Below are 6000 nucleotides of genomic sequence, written 5' to 3'. Positions count from 1 at the left end.
TGACTGACGTCACGGTAAACCATGGGACTCAGATTCAAGCGGAATTTCCCAAAGGCAATCTGACTAAAGGAGGCACTGGTGAAACTGTCCACGTGTCCTTCCAGGAGCCTGAAGCTGAGCCAAAAGAATGACCCTGACCTCACTTCCCGTGACCCCCCGTCTTCTCTCCACACCCTTCACTCGCCCTTGTGCCCCGAACAGAAATGCGCTGCTGATGACAAGTGAGGAGAACGACGTGAATGTTGACAAGGGGGTGATGACGAAGCTCACAGCGACCCCCCAGGAGCGGCACTCCCAGAACCACGATGGGTCTGGTTTCGTCCGTTTGCTCAACCTGCACCTGTTACACGCAGAACACAGAACATGTGACTCGCTCCGGGACCTGCTATCCTAATCCCAGTTACTTCCCGCTGGGAGTCGGGAGCACAGGAAGCTGGGAGCATCACTGTGCCTCCCGGCGATGCCCACCCACCCCTGCACAGTGGCTGGCAGCCTGGGCACTGTGACACAGAGAAAAGCCACATGCCAAGAAGCACCCAGCATCCCGTTCGGCGCCCTGCTGCTTGTTACCTTAAACCCTCAGGCTTCACGAGGAAGAAAACCCGTAAGAAATGTGCTCTGAATTCACTTACAAGTTACAAGCTAAGGTGTGTTTGATATGGAATCTCACCTCTTTTCTGAAAAACAAGCCAAGTTATCAAATATCAGACCATAATCACATGGTCAGGCTACCAGCTAAAGCAAAGTAAATCAAAGTTAATGATAAACAGGAGGAAACATAGTTTGGGGAATGTAAGGTTCAGGACTGCAGGATCTGGTTTGGGTCATTCCTAGGCAGTGTCCCTACTAGTTAATGTTAAACACGGTAAAAATGAAATTAATGCAAGAATGTGAGATGATGTGGAGGACTGATAACATGGAAAAGCAGAGGAAATAGCCAATGAATTAATTATAGACATTGAAAAGCACATGAAATATTAGGCAAGAAGTCTTCAAATGTTACAAAGCAAATAAAAATAGAGACAACATATCCCATAGGAGCTGGAGAGGGAGGGAGGTGGTTTATGCAAAGATCATTAAACTGAGATCTGAATTCTAGTCTTTAACACTCCCTAAGTTAGTGTGGGCAAGGAAGGAAGGGACAGAGAGGAAGGGCAGGGGGAAGAGAGGAAGGAAGGAAGGAAAGAAGGAGAGAAGAACGGAGGGAGAGAGGGAAGGGTCCTTGGAGGAAGGGTCACCAGCGGTTTATCCCAGTCTAGGGGTTGTCCAGACACTCCACAGGAGACATCGGCAGGAGCAAGCCAATGCAGGGACACAGTGGAACAAGCTCCTGTGCAACACTTTCCTGGGCAAGCTGTCCGTGTTATGGAGAGTTCTGTGCCGGACTGTGAGGTGCCCTGTGACAGCAATGGTCCCGGTGAGTCACCCTTCCCACAGTCTGTGCAGGGCAGCCCCTCCTATATTGACTCTGGACGTGCCCTTGGGTTTGCCCCAGCCAGCAGGCCACCAGCGCATGGGCTGTGACACCCTGGAACGTGTCCTCTTGAAACGCTGCTGCTGCCGGCGGAGAAGTTCACTGGACCCCATGAGACTCAGAGGCCGCACGCCTGCCCCAGGGTCCGGCTGCCCCAAAGTGTGAGCCGGTGCCAGACCAGCAGAGTAACCCTCCCGCCCAGGGACCCACAGACCTGTGCAGAATGCTAAAAGTTATTGTTTGAAGTCACTACATGCTTGGTGTTTGTTACGCAGCAAGAGATATCTGATACAATCTGGAAAGATCACAAACCAGAAGACTAAAACTTTCTCAATAAGAAAATTTCCTAAAATCCTAGAGCCGTGAAATCCTAGTATGTGTTCAGCCTCACTGACAACCCGGACTGCCGCTGTGACTGGCCCATGAATTTCCCCCTCAACCACCAAAAAGTTATAGGCAGGAGGAGAGGTGGAAGATGAGTTCTCTGATAACCATCGGAGTTTCGAGATGCCCCAGCTTGTAATCTATCTTCTCCTGAATGCTCACAACTTTGTCCCTGTGACCTCTGTAGTATGTATATGTTCAACCTCTTTCTTAAAATTATTTTAACTGTTTTTGTTTGTGATGGCTCCCCCTCTTAGGTATCTGCTCATTTGTCATCAGGGACTGTTCCATTACTCCCCACCCCCAATGACACAGGTTTACCAAATGTTTGACAAACCAGCAGATGCAACCATTTACCTCCCCTTCACTTTGGCAATGGAAACTCAGAGCTGTAGGTTCTAACGTGTTATCTGAAAAGGAAGAGAGGAAAAAGCAGAAAGAGAAGGGGGACCACGTGTGGGGTTTCTTCTTAATGCAAATATCCTAAAAGAGTTCCCTCCATTCTGTCAAAATTTTTTGCCCTACCGACAAAAAGTTTCATTATAAAAATATGTAACTCTTAGGAAATACTATGAGTTTAATAAAACAGAATTCCATTCCAACGACAGTATTAAATTGGATCAACATGAAAACTGAAAAAAAAAAAAAACCAAAAGCATTCTCTCTCGAGAGCTGTCAGACTACAATAAGAGCTCCATCAAGGGAACCTACGTTGTTTGCCTTGATTTGTGTACCCAGAAATCTGTCTTTGTGAGTCAATTCTTCATTGGGTGTGAGGGAAATAAAATACACAGAATGCACAAGTCTATCTGAAGGAATTTATAATCTAGTTGGAGAACCAACATCAATGAAACAGTTGAATAATAATTCAAGATGGTGCATTCCTAAAATTGCAAAACTGATTATGTAAATACTAATCCTTCTGGGTCAGGAAATGCTAAGTATTTCAAAACAATAGTTACTCACAAGTGTGTCACTCACATTGTAGGGATAAAAGATTTACGTCATTCATTGCATGTAATGAATAATAATTTGAAAAATAATACAATGTTAAGGGAAAATAAAATCAAGGCAAATGACTCTGTGGCGGGATAATAATATAATCACCCTGACCTTATCCCTTCCTTTTCATACGAACAGCATCTCAAGTCAGAACATTCAAACTACTGAGCCATTCCTGGCGTTAAGATAATCCCTCAAAACATACTGATGAGTTCTTAGGCTGCAAAGCTACTTAACCTTAATTTCCAAAAATAAGCTTACCAGACTGTTCAGGGAGGTACTGATTCTCTGTGGGCAGGCCCCAATTCAGATTCATTCAGCTCTTAAACACACATGGATTAAATATCGACTCTGCCTCACAGCCTGGGCTAGGCTCTGGGAGTGCAAAAATAATGAGACAAAACGCCAGCCACGCCAATGCACACAGGTGGAAGGGCAGGGTGACAAAGGCAGCAGGTGTGGGGAAGGGGGCCTTGGACGGGGCTGGGAAGACCCGGGTCCCAGCCCTGGTCCACCACCACCCACTCTGCTGCGTAAACCGGGCAGACCATTTGATGATGCTGTTCAGTCGCTAAGTCATATCTGACTGTTTGCAACCTCATGGACTGCAGCACGCCAGGCTTCCCGGTCCTTCGCTAACTCCCGGAAAAGTGAAAGTGAAATTGCTCAGTTGTGTCTGACTCTTTGCGACCCCATGGACTGTAGCCCACCAGGCTCCTCTCTCCATGCAATTTTTCCAGGCAAGAATACTGGAGTGGGTTGCCATTTCCTTCTCCAGGGGATCTTCCCGACCCAGGAATTGAACCGGGTCTCCCGCATTGTAGGCAGACACTTTACCGTCTGAGCCACCAGGGAAGCCGCTAACTCCCCCAGTTTTGCTCAAATTCATTTCCATTGAGTCTGTGATGCTATCTAACCATCTCATTTCTGCCGCCCTCCTTCTCCTCCTGCCTTCAATCTTTCCCTTCATTAGGGTCTTTTCCAATGAGTCGGCTCTTTGCATCAGCTGGCCAAAGTATTGGAGCTTCAGCTTCAGCATCAGTCCTTCCAATGAATATTCAGAGTTGATTTCCTTTAGGATTGACTGGTTTGATCTGCTTGCAGTCCAAGGGACTCTCAAGAGTCTTCTTCAATACCACAGTTTGAAGGCATCAATTCTTCAGCACTCAGCCTACTTTATAGTCCAACGCTCACATTCGTACATGACTTTTGGAAAAACCATAGGACTTCTGTTGGCAAAGTGACATCTCTGCTTTTTAATATGCTGTCTAGGTCTGTCATAGCTTTCCTTCTAAAGAGCAAGCGTCTTTGAGTTTCATGGCTGCAGTCACTGTGCGCAGTGATTTTGGAGCCCAAGAAAATAAAATCTGTCACTACTTCCACTTTTTCTCCTTCATGGATCACAGCCTTGTCGTGGTGAAGGGGCTTGCATGACTCAATGAAGCTATGAATGACGCTGCTCAGGGCCACCCAAGACAGGTCATAGTGAAGAGTTCTGACAAAATGCTGTCCATTGGAGGAGGAAATGGCAACCCACTCCAGCATTCTTGCCTAGAGAATCCCATGAACAGTATGAAAAGGCAAGCCACGGAATTGCCCTGAACCCAAGTGTCCCCATTTGTGAGTTAAGGTAGAAAGGCCTAGCTCACAAAACACGTTGGGAGGACTGAATAAAATAATAGCTTGAAAATACTCTGAAATGTTGATCTGTACGGATACATGGGGTCACAATGACTTAGAGTACATTCAGTTGAGTTCAGTTCAGTTCAGTCGCTCAGTCGTGTCCTACTCTTTGCGACCCCATGAACCATAGCACTCCAGGCCTCCTTGTCCATCACCAACTCCCAGAGTTTATCCAAACTCATGTCCGTTGCGTCGGTAATGCCATCTAACCATCTCATCCTCTGTCATCCCCTTCTCTTCCTGCCTTCAATCTTTCCCAACATCAGGGTCTTTTCAAATGAGTCAGATCTTCGCAGCAGGTGGCCAAAATATTGGAGTTTCAGCTTCAACATCAGTCCTTCCAATGAACACCCAGGACTGATCTCCTTTAGGATGGACTGGTTGGATCTCCTTGCAGTCCAAGGGACTCTCAAGAGTCTTCTCCAACACCACAGTTCAAAAGCATCAATTCTTTGGTGCTCAGCTTTCTTTATAGAGTACATTCAGAGGGCTAGAAGCCATTTCTATCTGACCATTAAGTGCCATCTTTTTAGTGACATATGTTATTTCCTTGGAGTCTCACTAGGAAATAGTATTTAAAGAATAAAACAATAGGAGTCGAGTCTTTTGTTCCCAGGCATTTGATTAGACTTTTTTTTTTTTTGGCTCTGCTGGGTCTCAGTTGCAGCATCTGGGATCTTTTGGGGTGGTGCAGTGCTCGGGCTGTCGTGCTTCTCGAACTTAGCTGATCCACAGTATGCAAGATCTTAGTTCCCTGACCAGGGATCGAACCTGTGTCCCTTGCATTGCAAAGCACATTCTAAACCACTGGACCACCAGGGAAGTTCCTGATTAGACTTTTTATTCAGCTGGTGGAGGAGGGCTGCTCACCACACAGCAAAACTAGCAAATCAAACTCATGCTTGCAAGCCCAGTATTGACCAGAAATCCCTCCTTTTCAATTAAAAACTCAGAGTAATTTCTGGACGTCAGATGCATTTCCCCCCCTCTTGTCTGTGAACCCCTCCCCTACTCGGAAGGAGTGCAGACTTGAGGCTCCACAGGAAGCACCAGAAGGAAGAAAGCTCACTTAAGAACTCAAAAAAAATCACCTCTGTTCTCTATTCTTTTGATTTGATTCCTTTGCTTCATGTCCTCCTGCCTCCTCCCCTGTGCAGAATTTGACCCAAGGAAACACTGAGAATTGACTGGCTGCTCCATCAGTACCTGCTTATTGCAGTGAAGAAGGTCAGGGCCCCAGGTTTGCTTTCTCCAGAGGGGCTGGGAAGCTTGCAGCACCTGCTGGGAGGTGCTGGGAGCACTGGGAGCGGCCAGCAGAGCCGGGATGGGGGCCTGTGCGCACCGCTGGCTGCAAGGCGTGCAGTCCAGAAGGCGGCTTCCGTCTGCTCTTCATCAACAGACAGAGGTGCTTATGTTGGAAGAGAAACATAGGTGATGGTTTCCTTCATTCTCAATCC

The sequence above is a fragment of the Cervus canadensis genome, chromosome 31, assembly GCF_019320065.1.
Source record: "Cervus canadensis isolate Bull #8, Minnesota chromosome 31, ASM1932006v1, whole genome shotgun sequence".
Lineage (NCBI taxonomy): Eukaryota > Metazoa > Chordata > Mammalia > Artiodactyla > Cervidae > Cervus > Cervus canadensis.
This window is presented reverse-complemented; position numbering follows the sequence as displayed.